This window comes from Somniosus microcephalus, unplaced genomic scaffold (assembly GCF_052327205.1).
Source record: "Somniosus microcephalus isolate GS21.2 unplaced genomic scaffold, FLI_Smic_1.0 unresolved_chr8, whole genome shotgun sequence".
NCBI lineage: Eukaryota > Metazoa > Chordata > Chondrichthyes > Squaliformes > Somniosidae > Somniosus > Somniosus microcephalus.
The window spans coordinates 40,620,821-40,639,845 of record NW_028225186.1 but is presented as its reverse complement, the minus strand read 5'-3'; the positions used below and the strand labels follow the sequence as shown (position 1 = coordinate 40,639,845).

Genomic DNA, 19,025 nt, shown 5'->3' with positions numbered 1-19,025 from the left:
TGTTCATGGCAAGCTGTAACATAGTGTGCCGCCAGTGTTACACAGCTTCTCTCCTCTCCCAGCACACATGCCCACCCAGCTTTGTGTCATCTGTAAACTTGGAGATATTACATCTAGTTCCCTCGTCTAGATCATTAATATATATTGTGAATAACTGGGGTCCTAGCACCAATCCCTGCGGTACCCCACTAGTCACTGCCTGCCACTCGGAAAAAGACCCGTTTATTCCAACTCTTTGCTTCCTGTCTGCCAACCAGTTGTCTATCCAAGTCAGTACCTTGCCCCCAATTCCATGTGCCTTAACTTTACACGCTAATCTCTTGTGCGGGACCTTCTCAAAAGCCTCTGAATGTCCAAATACACCACATCCACATAGCATTTCCCCCACTACCGATGTCAGGCTTACCGGTCTATAATTCCCCGTTTTCTCTCTACCACCTTTTTTGAATAGTGGGGTAACATTAGCTACCCTCCAATCAATGGGAACTGTTCCAGAGTCTATCGAATTTTGGAAGATGACCAGCAATGCATCTACTATTTCTAGGGCCACTTCCTTAAGTACACTAGGATGTAGATTATCAGTCCCTGGGGATTTATCCATTCCATTCTATTCCATTCTCCCAGTTTCTCTGTCTCTGTTGCATCTGTTCTGATGAGGCCACCTTCCATACCAGTGCTTCCGGTATGTCTTCCATTTTCCTCAACTGAGGATCCCCCTCTACCATGGTTGACATGACACTCGACCGAGTCTGTTCCATTTCCCGCACGACTGCTCTCACCCCTTCCGCTCACTCCCAGAAACATAATAGGGTTCCCCCCTTGTCCTCACCTTTTACCCCACCTGCCTCCACATTCAACGGATCATCCTGCGCCATTTCCACCACCTCCAGCATGATCCCACCACCAAACACATCTTCCTCTCCTCCCTTTCAGCATTTCAAAGGGACCGCTCTCTCCATGACAGCCTGGTCCACTCCTCTATCACCCCAACACCCCATCTCCTTCGCCCGGCACCATCCCATGCAAGTGCAGGAGATGCAACACCTGCCCTTTTAATTCCGTCCTTCCCATCGCCCAGGGCACCAAACACTCCTTCCAGGTGAATCAGCGATTACCTGTACTTCTTACAATTTAGTTACTGTATTCGCTGAATCTACATTGTGACACCAAATGCAGATTGGGTGACCGCTTTGCAGAACAGTCGGCAAGTGTGACCCCGAGCTTCCGGTCACCTGTCACTATAATTATCTGCTCCACTCCCTCTCTGATCTCTCCTTCCTTGGCCTGTTGCACTGTTCCAATGAAGCTCTACGTAAGCTCGAGGAACAGCACCTCATCTTTCTATTAGGCACTTTACAGCCTTCTGGACTTAACACCGAGTTCAACAATTTCAGACTATAATTTGGCCCCTGTATATCTTTAATTTTTTTAATTTGTTCTCATTTTTCCTCACATGACAGTTGTTAATGTTTCTGCCATAATCATTCACACCTCATCTTGAGCCATCTTTTGTTCCTTAACTTGTCCTATTACCTCTCCTTTTGCCTTGCACCATCATCCCTTTTGTAAGTCAATCTCTCCTGCCGTCCATTCTATCACAGACATTTCCTTTGTTCTTACCTCGCCTCCACCCACCCCTGCTTAAATATCCCTCTTCTCTAACCTTCTCCAGTTCTGACGAAGGGTTCGACCTGAAAGGTTAACTCTGTTTCTCCCTCACTCGATGCTGCCTGACCTGCTGAGTGTTTCCAGTATTCTCTGTTGTTAATGAAATGAACACAGTAACGGAGTTTAATCACTCATTATTAGGATTTGTTGAGTTTACTTTTGTGTGGCCGCGTGGCCTAATGGATAAGGCGTCTGACTTCGGTGTAAATTCTGTAATGCTATCAGAAGATTGCAGGTTCGAGTCCTGCCGCGGTCGTTTTACACACTTTTTAATTCGGTTTCAACTTTAGGAAACCAAACCGCATTTCCACTCTTTTCCTTCCAAACATTGCAGGGTTCTTTATTAAATGGAATTTTTACGTGCTGTCTTATGTGTAAATTTCTCACTGATCTTTGCAAATAGTTTCAAACAAATCCACAATTTCTCATTGATGACAAATTAGTGTTTCCAATTGGAACAACAGCTTTGGGTTAATCAGTGTCATAACGTGCAGTGGAGGGAATTCTAATCAGTTTCGGGGCCAGTGATCTCCACAGGGAACCGATGAAATAAAATAAAGAATTTGCAGTAGAATCGCTGCGAGCAGGGTTCGAACCTGCGCGAGGAAACCCCATTGGATTTACAAGTCCAACGCCTTAACCACTCGGCCATCACAGCTGTGCAAATGTAACTTTTCAACAGTGAAATGACCTGTGCAAACTATTAGACAGCTTCCCTGCACAATACAAATGGAAGGAAGTTGTGTGACAGCTGCACAGAGGCCTGGTTAGGTCACTGTGTACAGTTCTGCACACTGCACCTTAGAAAGGATATATTGACCTTGGAGGATGTGCGGTGCAAATTCACGAGTGTGTTACCAGGGCTCCAAGGGTTAGGCTATGAGCAGAGATCACATAATCTAGGCTTGTATTCCCTGGAATATTGAAGATTAAGGGGCAGAGATCATAGAAATACAGAAATTTACGCCAGAGAAGGAGGCCATTCGGCCCATCGTGTCTTTGCCGGACGAAAAAGAGATATTTTGCCTAATCCCACTTTCCAGCTCTGGGTCCGTAGCCCTGTAGCTTACAGCACTTCAAGTACATGTCCATAGTGCTTTCTATTAATGTGATCGGCAGTGACTTCCAGATCCGCTCCACTCTCTGTGTGAAAATGGTTCTTGTCAACTCCTCTTTAATCATTTTACCAGTTACTTTAAATCTACGCCCCTGATCATTGACATTTCTGCTAAGGGAAATAGGTCCTTCCTATCCACTGTATCTCGGCCCCTCAGAATTTTATGCACCTCAATTATGTCTCCACTCCACCTCCTCTGCTCCAAAGATAACAAGCCAACCCTATCCAATCTTTACTTACAGCTAAAATTTTCCAGTCCTGGCAACATCCTAGTAAATCTCCTCGGTACCCTCTCTAGTGCAATAACATCTTTCCTGTACTGTGGTGACCAAAGCTGTCTGCAGTACTCTAGCTGTGGCCTAACAAGTGTTTTATACTGTTCAAACATAACCAGACTGTTCTTGAATTCTATGCCTTGGCTAATACAAACATAGAAACATAGAAGATAGGAGCAGGAGTAGGCCGTTCGGCCCCTCGAGCCTGCTCCACCATTCAATGAGATCATGGCTGATCATCCAAATACAGTACCCGGTCCCTGCTTTCTCCCCATAACCGTTGATCCCTTTAGCCTTAAGAAATATATCCAACTCCTTCTTGAATATATTTAATGTATTGGCCTCTGCTGCCTTCTGTGGTAGAGAATTCCACAGGTTCAGCACTCGCTGGATGAAGAAATTCCTCCTCATCTCTGTCCTAAATGGCTTATCCCTTATCCTTAGTCTGTGACACCTGGTTCTGGATTCACCGACCATCGGGAACATCGTTCCTGCATCTAGTCAGTCCAGTCCTGTCAGAATTTTATACGTTTCAATTAGATCCCCTCTCATTCTTCTAAACCCCAGTGAGTATAAGCCCGATCGACACAATCTCCCCTCATACATCATTCGTGCCATCCCAGCTATCTGCCTGGTGAATCTTTGCAGAACTCCTTCCATGGCAAGAATGCCCTTCCTCAGATAAGGCGACCAAAACTGCACACAATACTCAAGATGTGGTCTCACCAAGGCCCTGTACAACTGCAGCAAGACATCCCTGTTCCTGTGCTCAAACCCTCTCGCTATGAAGGCCAAGATACAATTTGCCTTCTTAACCACCTGCCGCCTAATAAAGGAAAATATTCCCTAGGACTTTTTAACAAATAATAAAAACAGAAACTGCTGGAAATATTTGTTAGAACGGATTCTTTTACCCTCAGTCTGGTTCAGTAAACACTGAGTCGAACAACTGGAGAATTCAAACGATTTATTATCCGCGGAGTCTTACTCTGATACATCGACACTGACTCCTGCAAGATTCTGCGAATCCAACAGAGCAAGCAGTTTGTCCTACAGTGTGTTACATTATTATACTTGCATTTGAGAAGACATTAACACATCGTACAGTCTGCACCAATCCCGAGCTGTGCACGTAGACAGTTAATTTGATTTCCTGGCCTGGCAGTTTGAAATAAAGAAGTCACATTTTACTGAATGGGTTACAGTTAAGTAAATATCCTGGTAATGGGTTCCCGATCACCTAAACATTATGGTAATGCGTTTGCAATCACGGTAATGTGTTTTCTGATCGCCTATTGTCTGTATAACTTCTGCACTCTGCTTTACAGTGTTTCTAACAGCAAGGTGTAACATTGTGGGCGCCAGCCATATTAGCAGCCAAAGATCAGTTTAGCCTTTTTATTTTACTTCTTGCTGCCTTCACAGTTTCTTGTTTCTATTTCTTTGACCTTGGTATTCTCAATCCCTCCTTTTATCATTCTTTGATAACCAACCGTTATTCGGTTACGTCTATCTTATTTAGTCGATCAAATTCTTCATTGTCATCATACTTTACTTCCTTCATTTCACATTCATTGGTCAGTCTTACCATTAACATCTTCGGGCTACCTATTTTTTCCAAAGCTAGCTGCATTCTTCCTAGCACACATTTCATGATTGCTAGTCCAATAAAAATACAGGCGATTGCAACTACTAGGTACATAGCCATATTTATCAACCAGTCATACCATCCTCCAAATCCCCAATCTCCCCAGTTACTTGCTTCCTTCATATTATCCATTTGTTCCCTTATCTTAGTGATAAAGCGGGTGATGATCTTTGTCTGGTCTCGGACTCCCATAAGGCATTTACCTTTTACTATTGCACAGACACCACCTTCTCGGGCCAGCAGGTAGTCTAGGGCATATCTGTTTTGCATAGTGAATAACCTGAGTTCCGACAATTCTTTAGTGACTGCGTCGAGGTCCCCCATGGTAGCATTACCCAGGATGGTGAGGCCACAGATAAGGTAGTTCCGGTTATTGGCGGCCAGATAGGCTCCAATATAGCCTATAGAGAACAGGCCAGCAAATCCATATCCTATAGAGGTTCTGTGTCCTCCTAGGGATTCAGGATTTTTCCACTTGGAGCAAAACTCTTTCGAGGCTGCCCTGACCACTATTTTTCGGTGGGATGTCCATTGGGAGGGGCAGGGTACTGTGGTAGGGGTTAAGGTAGCGATGGCTACCGTCTGGGGGCGGTATCTACTACCATGAAATTAGTGGCTTTTCCTTGGCTCAAGAAAAAGCAGCCTGGTTTGGTATATATCACGGATACGTGTTTCTGCCTTGTGCTTAAATGGCTCGGGGGAAGGAAATAGTCAAAACCTTGGATCTCACGAGTATCAGTAGGCTGGGTATTAGCTATTTTTACTAGCATAAAGGTTTCCCCCCCTACCTTCAGAGTTGTCCCATCCCCTTCTCCACATAAAACTTGTACTCCTTCGGTTATTGACACACATATGGATTGCTCACATGTGCAGCTACCGGTGTCTGGTCCTATCGTACACTGATGGTGGAGGCAGCGTGTCACCAAGCAGGTGTAGTTCTGCTTAACCCATACTGACCTACAGCCATAGCCCGTCCCATTCCAACAATTCTCATAGCCACCAGGGTTCCTGCTTGGTTTCAGGCAATTGGCGGGTGGGGTTAAGGTATAGGGTATTGTTATATTGTTTGTGGGAGGGAGAAGGTGAGCATCTAAAAGAAAGTCCGGGGGAACAATAACCGGGGTTGGGGTAAACACCCCCTCAACAGATATCAGGGGCGGATAACAAACAATTGACTCTGGTGAGTATAGGGCTGCGTGAGTCTGGAGGAATAGGTTGCCCGTCGGGGTTTCTTCAGGGAAAGTGTGTTGGAGATCTCGTTTACGTCTCTTTGTGAGGGTACCTTCTACCCTCGAATAGTCGAAGCTGCTCATAGGGGGCAGTCCATTTCTTTTCTTTTCCTGGTTGGACTTTGGATAACAGCTTTGTCCTTTGGTATCGGTAGTTCTGTTGCATGGTCCTGCAGTAACAGACTTGGTCACCTGGCGTCAACAGACGTAATCAAATTTACACTTGGTCCAATGGCATGGCAATGTTCCTCTGTGTATGTATCTCAGCATTAGCGAGCGGTGGGGCTGTCTAATAAGCCCAATGTAGGTGTCCCAGTTGATCACGTTCCATTTCTCGAACCCGCCTGGGTTATCATCATTGCACCGAAGCACGTCTCCGTGGCATAGGTGGTGTTCCCACTTGGGTTGGTTCCGCCGGCATGTCCACCTTCTGGGCCGTTGAGTTATTCCAAGGGTGATCAGGGCACTGATAGAGAGGATCCACAGCGACGTCTGCATGGCTGGTCGGCGCGGCACGTCTGTTTAGGGAGAGATTTCTTGGAAGCAAGAGAGGTTAGCAATCTTTAAGTTTTAGGCATAGCATTACTGACAATTTTACAGTGGTGGAGGCGGACCCAAGCACTCTTTCCCTCTACTTTGGCAGCAGTTGGGGTGGCACCAGCCGGGATAGTACGTATTTGGAACAAGGCCACGGGGAGTAATTTGAGACATGTAGTTCCCGTCTCGGCCTGTAATTTGGCAAGTTTATTTTTCAAGGTCTGATTAGCCCGCTCGACCAGTCCGGCGGCCTGTGGCCTGTAGGCACAATGTAGCTGCTGTTGGATGCCCATTTGAGTGCAGAAGTCCTTGTTTACCAGACCCACAAAGTGAGGGCCATTGTCTGAACTTAATCGGTTTGGAATTCCGTACCTTGGAATAATTTCTCTCATTAAAACTTTTACAACAGTGGAGGCTTTGTTATCCGTAGTTGGGTAGGCCTCAATCCACTTACTAAATACATCAACAATAACCAGTACATATTTATAACACTGACACCTTTCTAACTCAATATAGTCCATCTGGAGGGTCTCAATGGGACCCGTGGGTAACGGCGTCTTACCCATTTCACAAGGTATGCCTTTTCCCGGGTTATGCTGCTGACAAATGAGGCAGCGACTGCTAATACCTTGAGCCAGAGCTTGTAATCTAGGATGCCACCATGTAGCTAATAACGTGTCACTAGTTGCTCTGGTACCACAATGAGTTGCAAAGTGTATACATTCAATAACCCATAATGCTAGCTCATCTGACATACAAGTTTTGCTCGGTAGGGGTGACCCATAATTTAGACACACAATCATATGTACAACCGAGCTGTTTCCACAGTCCCTTATCACGGTCAGGAGCGTCCTCCTGTAACTTAATGACGTCTTGGATGGTTGGCATTGGCTTTTCCGAGGGAGACTTGCTTTTATTTGAGCTTTTAGTCTGGCTCATCATTCTAGGCACAACCACTCGTTGTTCCTGGGACGCTTCCCTAGCTTCCTGGTCTGCGCATCTATTCCCTATATCTACAGGGGTCTGTCCTGCTGTGTGTGCGGAGCACTTTATCATGGCGATCTGTTTTGGTAGCATGAGGGCTTGCAGCAAATCAGATACTAATTTCTGATGGGATATCTGTGTTCCTGCAGAGGTTCGGAACCCTCTGTTTTTCCATAATTGTCCGAAATCATGAACCACTCCGAAGGCATATCTCGAGTCTGTATAAACGTTAACCTTTAAGTCCTTCCCGAAGATACAAGCTCGTATTAATGCGAACAGTTCTGCTTGTTGGGCGGAATACGGAAACTCAAAGGCGGCAGACTCCAAAGTATTACTGTCCTGATCTGCGATTGCATATCCAGAAAGTCTTTTCCCAAGGGGACTGACGGACGCACTTCCATCTACATACATGGTTGTGTCAGGACTCTGCATTGGGGCATCAGATAGATCCTCACTGACGGAGGTATCTTCCGTGATTAAAAATAGACAATCATGTCCTGGGTCTGTTTGTTCGAGGGGTGGTTCTGTGAGAAAACATGCTGGGTTGATAGTAGTACAATGCTTCTTAATTGAAATGCACATAACAGGTCTCTGGCCATGAGATTGCAATCCAGCCCATTTGTGATCACGAATTGGTGTTTCACAGACTCATTTTGAAATGTTACTTCAACTGGTTCTGGTATTGGGTACTGGCACACTTGTCCTTGGAATCCGGACAGGCTTTGTGTCTCCCCGGATTTAGGGAGATTGAGCTCTGATCGGACAGATGACATAGCAGCTCCGGTGTCTACCAGAAACGTATGTCGGCTCCCTTCAATCAGCAGGGATAGAAAGGGGCTCCTTGTCTGACTGGAACCCGTTCGCCACGAGGTTGGCTAGTCAGTACTGGGGAAACGGATTATTCTGGGATAAGTCTGTACATCTTCCTTGTCCCCGATTTCCCTGTCAACCTCCCCGTTGTCCTTGCATGTGGCCCCCTCTTCCTTGTCTTCGGGAGGGACATTCCCTGCTCCAATGGCCTTGCTGGCCACAATTAAAACAGGTATCTGAACCTGCTTGCCTCCCTCCTCTTCCTCTAGCGCCGAAATTTTGTCTTGGGGGAGCGTAGGGTGGGCCATAATTAGGGACGGGTGGTCCGTTGGGATGGCTGGTATCTCTGTACCTTTGTCTATCAACCCACCCTGGGACGCAGTACTGGGGCTCCGTCTGATATCCTATCACATCTTGGGTGGGCTTTGGCTCTTCCTTTTTTATCACGTACTCAGTCTTGACCTTGACCTGGGGCTGACTCTCCTGACTCTTACTCTATTTCCAATAATATTTCACTGCCCTGGCCATCTGGCTGGGACTATTCTCTGACCAGTCCATATTGTTAGTCTTAATTGCTTCAGACACCGAGGTTGGTAGACAATTTATCAGGATAGCACAGTATTACGGCGAGTTTGCTCCGTTCCGGTAATTAGCATCTCCTGACTGACTCCGATATACCTCAGAGAATCTCTCTAGGAATTCCTCTGCTCCCTCGCCCTTTCGTGGTTTAGTATCCAACACCTTGGATATATCAATGGGTTTCTGCAGGGTGGTGGTTAAAGCAGTGAATATGGTGTGTTCACGAGCAGCACTCTGTGCGTGTTGAGCCTCTAATGTGGCATGATCCTCAAAGCCTAGGTTAACCTTGCATGTTCGGCGGGATTCAAGATCTGCTGTACTAACGCCCATAAGTCTCTTGATTCAGCATTATAGAAGAGTATAGTAGCCCGGAGGAATTCTACAAACAAGGTGGGGGATTTCTTCCTATCTGGCATCCCGGCTAAGATAGCCATTATCTCGTTAGGTTTCCAGGGGTAGAAGATACCTATGGTTCGGGGGTTATCGGCGGCCACTGGAATATTTGCGTTGAAGGCAGGGTTAGGCATTTGTCTCACTGGCAACTGCCGGGGTGTCGGTTTATGTCTGGCGGGTCTCTCGGTATCGGATCGTGATTCCAGGGATGACAAGTCGTCTCCTGAATCTCCACTGTCAATGTCACTATGGTCCCGGCACTCTAAAAAGGACCTTAAAGCCTTGAGGGTACTCTGGCTCTGACTCTCTAGTCTCTGACTTTGAATCATCTGCCTTTGATTTCTCCGTTTTCGTGACCTTGATGGACTGGGTTGGGGTGGGGAGGGTGTCGTCGGGGGCCGATTATTCTTAGTCCTGAGTCGGGTGTAAAAGGCAACAGGGTCGGTATACTGGGGACCCGGTTGTTGGTCTCCCATCTGGACCGGCGGGGGATTATTTACTTGAACCGTGACTGACGGCGGCGGGGAAACGGCACTGGCAGATACTTGAGGTGTCGGCGCGGTGGTTTGTACAGCTGGTGCGGGTGCCACCGGGGGATAAATGTTAACGTACGGGGGGGGGGAGCGTGGGGAACAACCTGAGCCCTGTGATTCCATTCGTCCAAATCATCATCACCATCTCCCTCTGTCAAGGCAAGGCCAACCATTGGATTACGTAATCCACTATTATCAGCCTTTCCAGGCTCGCTCGTGGTCTTTTCAGACTCCTGTTTTGAGCGTTTCTCATGAGCGCATTCCTTTTTCAATACCTCTACTGATTTGACTACCCCTCCCCCTGTAAGTGCTATTCCTAATTTTAAGGCATTATCCTGCCAGCTTGCTAACAAGGAAGTTTCTTTCAGTTCCTGACAGTACTGTCTCCATAGGGCAATTAGTTCTTTGGCTGTGGTACCCCTGTTACTTTTCCAAATTAGTTCTTGAGCCTTTTTAGCGGCATCTAGATTCTTAGTTCCTCCTAGTGGCCATTGATCACTTCCTAATTTCTTATTCAATCCTCCCAACAACTGTCTGAGTTGCTTCGCTTTGTCAGGATGTTGTTCACAAAGGGTCTGTAAGGCGCTACCCGATTCAGTCGTGGTATCTAAACAGTTGCCCATCTTACTCCCCTTGTGAACTTTACACAGTCGCGTTTTAAACTTGTTCAGAGCCTAGGCGGGCCAAGTGAGATACAAGGTCGACACCCTTTACCTGACACAAGTGTTATTTCTAAGTTTACACAGTTCCTAGTTATTCCCTCAGTACGTATACTGACCCTCAGCGATACCCGATCACTGACCCTCAGCGATATCCGATCACTGACCCTCAGCGATATCCGATCACTGACCCTCAGCGATACCCAATCACTGACCCTCAGTGATATCCGATCACTGACCCTCAGCGATACCCGATCACTGACCCTCAGCGATACCCGATCACTGACCCTCAGTGATATCCGATCACTGACCCTCAGTGATATCCGATCACTGACCCTCTGTGATATCCGATCACTGACCTAATCACCTATCCCTTCCAGTATTCGCCAGACTGACCTGGATCTCGGCGGGACACCACACGGGAGTTAGCGATTGGCCGACGCATCGTCGGACTGGCGGAATCGGAGGAAAACCGAGGCAGTACAAAAGTTACTCACATCGGGGGCCCATTTCCTCCCTCCACGTCTGAGATGATTCAGCTCCTAGTTCGCAAACTCTCGGTGACTGTCCGTTGAGATCCCACTTCTGACACCAAATGTTAGAACGGATTCTTTTACCCTCAGTCTGCTTCAGTAAACACTGAGTTGAACAACTGGAGAATTCAAACGATTTATTATCCGCGGAGTCTTACTCTGATATATCGACACCGACTCCTGCAAGAGTCTGCGAATCCAACAGAGCAAGCAGTTTGTCCTAAAGTGTGTTACATTATTATACTTGCATTTGAGAAGACATTAACACATCATACAGTCTGCACCAATCCCGAGCTGTGCACGTATACAGTTAATTTGATTTCCTGGCCTGGCAGTTTGAAATAAAGAAGTCACATTTTACTGAATGGGTTACAGTTAAGTAAATATCCTGGTAATGGGTTCCAGATCACCTAAACATTATGGTAATGCGTTTGCAATCACGGTAATGTGTTTTCCGATCGCCTATTGTCTGTATAACGTCTGCACTCTGCCTTACATTGTTTCTAACAGCAAGGTGTAACAGTGTGGGCGCCAGCCATATTAGCAGCCAAAGATCAGTTTAGCCTTTTTATTTTACTTCTTGCTGCCTTCACAGTTTCTTGTTTCTATTTCCTTGACCTTGGTATTCTCATATTCAGCAGCTCATCTGAAATAAAAACAGAAAATGCTGGAAATATTCAGCAGCTCATCTGAAATAAAAACAGAAAATGCTGGAAATATTCAGCAGGCAATCTGAAATAATGACCTGCTGAATATTGCCAGCTCTTTTTGTTTTTATTTCAGATTCCAGCATCCGCAGTCTTTTGCAATTGCCTTCTTAACCACCTTTTCTACCTGTTCTGCTACCTTCATGGACCTGTGGACAAGCTCTCCAATGTCCCTCTGTTCTTTTACGCTTCTCAATATCCTACCATTTATTGTGTATTCCTTTGTCCTGTTAGCCCTCTCCTAATGCATTACCTCTCACTTCCACGAATTGAATTCCATTTGCCACTTTTCTGCCCACCTGACCAAATCATTGATAACGTCCTGCAGTCTGGAGCTTTCTTCCTCACTAACAACCACATGGACAATGTTTATACAACATCGGCAAACTTCTTAATCCTACATTGAAGTCTAAATCAGTGACATATAACACAAAAAGCACGGGACTAGTACTGAGCCATGCTAAACCCCACTGAACAGCCTTCCAGTCACAAACTCCCATCGACCACTACCCTTTGCTTCCAACTTGTCACTTTCCTTGGATCCTTTGGGCGTTTACCTGTCTTACCAGTCTGCCATGTGGGCAGATTCTGATATTTAGGATATTGAAGGTAATTGATAGAGTAGACAGAGGGAAACGTTTTCCACTGGGGCGAGGGATGTGGGGTGGCGGGGGGGGGGGCTGGTGTGGGGGGCAGTGGGGGTGAGGTAGAGTCTAGGTCAAGGGGACCAAACCTTAAAATAGGAACCAGGCCGTTCAAGAGAGAAATTAGGAAACATTTCTTCATACAAAGAAAGGTCGAAGTGTGGAACTCCCTCCCACAAAAGGCAGTTATTGCTAGATCATTTAATGATTGTATATCTGAGTTCGATAGTCTTTTGCTAGACCGGGGTATTAGGGGAAAATAATAAACTTGTTTAACAAAAATTGCTATTAATATAAGTATACTTTAAAAATGATGGCGAATGTGCCCCACCTGGTGGGTTAACAGGCACGGTGCATGTAAGCAGGTCTGCAGTGTAAGTAAAGGCGATTGTGCGCCCCGGTGGGTGAATGTGCACGGTGCATGGTAGAAAGTCTGTTTCTTTACAGACAACTGAAGGTTGCCTGTGGTTCATCAATTCAGGAAATTCCTAACCATCAGCTTTTTTGGACTGAATGATACAAACGACTTACTTGTCCCAGTACGAAAGTGATTCATTCTGTGTCTGTTTAAAGGGATCAACTGTCAATCCCGGATCATTCTGTGTCTGTTTAAAAGGGATGTTCTGTCAGTTCCGGATCACTCTATGTCTGTTTAAAAGGGATGTGCTGTCAGTCCCGTGTCATTCTGTGTCTGTTTAAAAGGGATGTGCTGTCAGTTCCGGATCACTCTATGTCTGTTTAAAAGGGATGTGCTGTCAGTCCCGTGTCATTCTGTGTCTGTTTAAAAGGGATGTGCTGTCAGTTCCGGATCACTCTATGTCTGTTTAAAAGGGATGTGCTGTCAGTCCCTGGTCATTCTGTGTCTGTTTAAAAGGGATGTGCTGTCAGTCCCGGATCATTCTGTGTCTGTTTAAAAGGCATGTGCTGTCAGTCCCGGATCATTCTGTGTCTGTTTAAAAGGGATGTGCTGTCAGTCCCGTGTCATTCTGTGTCTGTTTAAAAGGGATGTGCTGTCAGTTCCGGATCACTCTATGTCTGTTTAAAAGGGATGTACTGTCAGTCCCGGATCATTCCGTGTCTGTTTAAAAGGGATGTGCTGTCAGTCCCGGGTCATTCTGTGTCTGTTTAAAAGGGATGTACTGTCAATCCCGGATCATTCTGTGTCTGTTTAAAAGGGATGTGCTGTCAGTCCCGGGTCATTCTGTGTCTGTTTAAAAGGGATGTACTGTCAGTCCCGGATCATTCTGTGTCTGTTTAAAAGGGTTGTACTGTCAGTCCTGGGTAATTCTGTGTCTGTTTAAAAGGGTTGTACTGTCAGTCCCGGATCATTCCGTGTCTGTTTAAACGGGATGTGCTGTTTGTACAGATCATGTCAGTCCCGGGCCATTTCAAAATCATGAGCGGCCTAGTCAGAGCAGATAATGGCTCGAAGGTTCAAATGGCCTAGTTCTGCTCCTATTTCTTATGTTCTTATGTCAGAAGGGTCGCGAGCCGGAGGGCACAGATTTAATGTGATTTGCAGAAGAACCAAAGGCGACACTTGGAAAAACTTTTTTACGCAGTGATTGGTTAGTAACTGGAAATGGTGGCGGAGGCAGATTCAATCACGGCCTTCAAAAGGGACTTGGATAAGTAGCTGAATGAGCAAAAATTGCAGAGCTACGGGGAACGGGCATGTGTGCGGGTGGGACTAGCTGAAGTGCTCGTACAGAGAGCCAGCACGGGCTTGATGGACCGAATGGCCTCCTTCTGTGCTGTAACCATTCTATGATACTATGATCATTCTGCATCTGGGCCTGTATCAAAGAGGAGTATTTTCAGCTGCGATATCTGATTGGTTGCGGCGTTGGTCTTGAAGTTCAATATGATTTAGGCGTGATGGTTTGGACCCTGTTCGAAGCGGATCTGTTCATTAATTTGAAATATCAAACCCCTTCATAATTTAAATAATTTTAAAGATCACCTCTCAGCCTCCTGTTTCCCAACGCGCCAAGGCACCCTGGATCCCATGGGCTCTTACCTTCTTGACCAGTCTCCTATGCGGGACTTTGTCAAAAGCCTTACTGAAGTCCATGTAAACGACATCCACAGCATTTCCCTCATCCACACACCTAGTCACCCCCTCGAAAAATTCAATCAGATTTGTCAGACATGATTTACCCTTGACAAAGCCATGCTGACTATCCCCGATTAATCCTTGCCTCTCCAAGTGGAGACTAATTTTGTCCCTCAGAATTTTTTCCAATAATTTCCCTACCACAGATGTTAGGCTCACTGGCCTGTAATTCCCTGGTTTATCCCTGCTACCCTTCTTGAATAATGGTACTACGTTAGCTGTTCTCCAGTCCTCTGGTACATCCCCTGTGGCCAGAGTGGTTCTGAAAATTTGTGTCAGAGCCCCTGCAATCTCCTCCCTTGCCTCACACAACAGCCTGGGATACATCTCGTCCGGGCCTGGGGATTTATCCACTTTTTGGCCTGCTAAAACCGCTAGTACCTCCTCCCTCCCGATGCTAATATGTTCAAGTATGTCACAGTCCCCTTGCCCGATTTCTATGTCTACATCATCTTTCTCCATAGTGAACACAGATGCAAAAAATTCATTTAAAACCCCGCCTACATCATCTGGCTCTACACACAGATTGCCACTTTGGTCCCCAATGGGCCCTACCCTTTCCCTGGTTATCCTCTTGCCCTTAATATACTTATAAAACATCTTAGGATTTTCCTTTATTTTGCTCGCCAGTGTTATTTCATGGCCCCTCCTCGCCCTCCTAATTTCTTTTTTAAGTATGCCCCTGCACTTTTTATACTCCTCTAGGGCTTCCTCCGTCTTTAGTCTTTTGTAACTGCCAAAAGCCCCCCTTTTTTTTCTAATGCATTTTTGTATATCCCTTGTCATCCAAGGTTCCCTTTGCTTGTTGGTCCCACCCTTGACCTTTACAGGAACATGTTGGCGTTGTACTCTCTCTATTTCCCTTCTGAAAGCCTCCCACTGCTTTGATGTGGATTTTCCTATAAGTAGCTGCTCCCAGTCCACTTTGGCCAGATCCTGCCTTATCATATTAAAATCGGCCATCCCCCAATTTAGAACCCTTATTTCCGGGCCGTCATTGTCTTTTTCCATGACCACCTTAAATCTCACCGAATTATGGTCACTGTCGCCAAAATGCTCTCCTACTGACACTTCCACCACTTGCCCGGCTACATTCCCTAGAATTAGGTCCAGTACCGCCCCCTCTCTTGTAGGACTTTCTACATGTTGTCTCAAAAAGCTCTCCTGGATGCACTTTAAGAATTCTGCACCCTCTAAGCCTTTCACACTCTGATTATCCCAATTAATATTGGGGAAGTTGAAATCCCCCACTATTATTACCCTATTATTTTCGCACTTCTCTGAGATTTGCCTACATATCTGTTCATCTATCTCCCCCTGACTGTTTGGGGGCCTATAGTACACTCCCAGCAAGGTGCTTGCCCCCTTTTTGTTTTTAATTTCTACCCATATGGCCTCATTAGAGGAACCCGCTAATATATCATCCCTCCTTACAGCAGTAATCGACTCCTTAATTAATATTGCAACACCCCCTCCCCTTTCACACCCCCCTCTGTCTCTCCTGAAGATTCTATACCCCGGAATATTGAGCTGCCAATCCTGACCCTCCCTCAACCATGTCTCCGTGATAGCAACAATATCGTACTCCCATGTGTTCAACAACAACTTCAGTTCATCCACCTTATTTGCAAGACTCCTTGCATTAAAATAAATGCCTTCCAGCCTTGCCATATTCCCTTTTGCCCTCACATATTTTCTCTGCCTTCCCAGCTGACTTGTTTTTTCCTCTGTATTTGGCTGTAAATCACCCCCTAATATAGCTCCACTCTGTATCCCATCCCCCTGCCAAGTTAGTTTAAACCCCCCCCCAGCAGTGCTAGCAAACCTCCCCGCCAGGATATTGGTCCCCCTCTGGTTCAGGTGTAGACCGTCCGACTTGTACAAGTCCCACCTTCCCCAGAAGCAGGCCCAGTGATCCAGGAAACTAAAGCCCTCCCCCCTGCACCATCCCTTTAGCCACGCATTCATCTGTTCTATCTTCCTATTCCTATACTCACTAGCACGTGGCACCGGGAGTAATCCAGAGATTACAACCTTTGAGGTCCTGCTCTTTAATCTTCCACCTAGCTCCCTAAATTCTTGCTGCAGGGCCTCATCCCTCTTTTTACCTATGTCGTTGGTACCAATGTGGACCACGACCTCTGCCTGTTCACCTTCCCCCTCCTGAATGCCCTGCAGCCGCTCAGTGACATCCTTGACCCTGGCACCAGGGAGGGAACAAACCATCCTGGATTCACGTCTACGGCCACAGAAACGCCTATCTGTTCCCCTTACTATAGAATCCCCTACTACTATTGCTCTCCCACTCTTTTTCCTCCCTTCCTAGGCAGCAGGAGCACCCCCAGTGCCAGGAAGTTGGCTGCTGCTGCCTTCCCCTGGTGAGTCATCCCCCTCAACAGTATCCAAATCGGTATACCTGTTTGAGAGGGGAATGGTCACAGGGGTCTCCTGCACTACCTGCCTGCTTCTATTGCTCCGCCTGGTGGTCACCCATTTCCTTTCTTCCTGTGCAACTCTTCCCTGCGGTGTGACCAACTCACTAAACGTGCTATCCACGACCCTCTCAGCATCGTGAATGCTCAACAACCCATCCACCCGCAGCTCCAGCGCCTCAATGCGGTCTGCTAGTAGCTGCAGATGGATGCATTTCCTGCACACGTGGTCATCAGGGGCAGTGTCCCTGAATTCCCACATAGAGCAAGAGGAGCACATCACGGGGCTGGGCTCTCCTTGCATGACTTACCCTTTAATTAATTTAAATTAAATTCACTATCACCAATTAAAGATACCTCTAAGGCGCTTGTATAGTCTACCTACAGTCCCTGCTACACCAGAAAAGACCCTAGTCACTATAAACTACAGAGTTAAAGTTTAAAAAAGAGAAATACTCACCAACCAATCACTTACCAGCTCCCTGGTGACGTCACACACTGATTGCTTTTTACCTCTGCCGTTGATTTGCTCCCTGCTGCTCCGAGTGGTCGGGCCTCGCAACTGCCGCCGGTTTTTAAGCCGGGCTCCTCCTCGCTGCTCCCTGCTGCTCCGAGTGGTCGGGCCTCGCAACTGCCGCCGGTTTTTAAGCCGGGCTCCCCCTCGCTGCACCCTGCTGCTCCGAGTGGTCGGGCCTCGCAACTGCCGCCGGTTTTTAAGCCGGGCTCCTCCTCGCTGCTCCGAGTGGTCGGGCCTCGCAACTGCCGCCAGTTTTTAAGCCGGGCTCCTCCTCGCTGCACCGAGTGGTCGGGCCTCGCAACTGCCGCCGGTTTTTAAGCCGGGCTCCTCCTCGCAGCTCTGAGTGGTCGGGCCTCGCAACTGCCGCCGGTTTTTAAGCCGGGCTCCTCCTCGCTGCTCCCTGCTGCTCCGAGTGGTCGGGCCTCGCAACTGCCGCCGGTTTTTAAGCCGGGCTCCTCCTCGCTGCTCCCTGCTGCTCCGAGTGGTCGGGCCTCGCAACTGCCGCCGGTTTTTAAGCCGGGCTCCTCCTCGCTGCTCCCTGCTGCTCCGAGTGGTCGGGCCTCGCAACTGCCGCCGGTTTTTAAGCCGGGCTCCTCCTCGCTGCTCCCTGCTGCTCCGAGTGGTCGGGCCTCGCAACTGCCGCCGGTTTTTAAGCCGGGCTCCTCCTCGCTGCTCCCTGCTGCTCCGAGTGGATGATCCGGGACTGAGAGTTAACCCATTTTAAGAAGACAGAGAATGATCGAGAATGACAGTAAACCCGTGTCAAGCAGCTTCAGACTGTTCCGTGACTGACAGCAAACCCCTTTAAAGCAAACACGGAATGATCAAAGAATGATTCACTTAATGTGACCTGAGACAAAGAAGTCGTTTGCAGCTGTCAATCAAACAGCCTTCAGCTGTCAATCAACCCTGACCCGCCCACACCACCTGCACCATTCAGAGAGACAGAGAACTTCCAGCATTCAGTGCTGACCCTGTTAAACTCACCAGCTCCTCACACAGAACCCCGGTGTCATAAACACTGAGCATTTTTACTGAACCCCTTAAAATACAGTCTTTAAATTGAGAAAAACCTCAAATTTCATCACAATTCGGCTGAATGGCAGAAAAGTTAATAATGTTTTCAACATCACTCGGTAACCCCCTTAGACATTCCTTCCACCCATAGAATAAATTATCTGCTGTAAGAATTGCTCATTTTTTCCCTCTGAGTTGAATTATTTCAGTGTCAGGAACTTAATGTCTTCATAAACACTTTATTAAAAAAAAAAATAACTATCAAACACAAGCACGTTAATGGTTGAAGGCATCACACTGTCCGCATTAAACCACCAGAGGGCGCTCTTGCATTCGCACTTATACTGCAGACCGGCTAACGTGCACTGTGCACCTTAGACCAGCAGGGGGCGCACATTCGCGGTTACTTTTACTGCGGACCCGCTAACGTGCTCCGTGAGCATTAGACCAGCAGGGGGCGAACACTCTCCATCACCTATACTGCAGACCTGCTAACATGCACCGGGCACCTTAGACCAGCAGCGGGCGCACACTCGCCGTTACTTAGACTGCAGACATGCTAACATGCACCGGGCACCTTAGACCAGCAGCAGGCGCACACTCGCCGTTACTTATACTGCAGACCGG

At 47.2% G+C, this 19,025-nt stretch overlaps 2 non-coding genes across 2 annotated transcripts; one reads left to right on the top strand and one right to left on the bottom strand.

Annotated features, from left to right (window-relative positions):
- Nucleotides 1-1,833: 1,833 nt before the first annotated feature.
- trnar-ucg (transfer RNA arginine (anticodon UCG)) lies at nt 1,834-1,924 on the top strand. Its single transcript is given in 2 exon segments — nt 1,834-1,870; nt 1,889-1,924. It is a non-coding gene; the product is annotated as a tRNA-Arg (tRNA).
- Nucleotides 1,925-2,243: 319 nt separating this feature from the next.
- Nucleotides 2,244-2,326, bottom strand: trnat-ugu (transfer RNA threonine (anticodon UGU)). The gene has a single exon. It is a non-coding gene; the product is annotated as a tRNA-Thr (tRNA).
- Nucleotides 2,327-19,025: the final 16,699 nt, after the last annotated feature.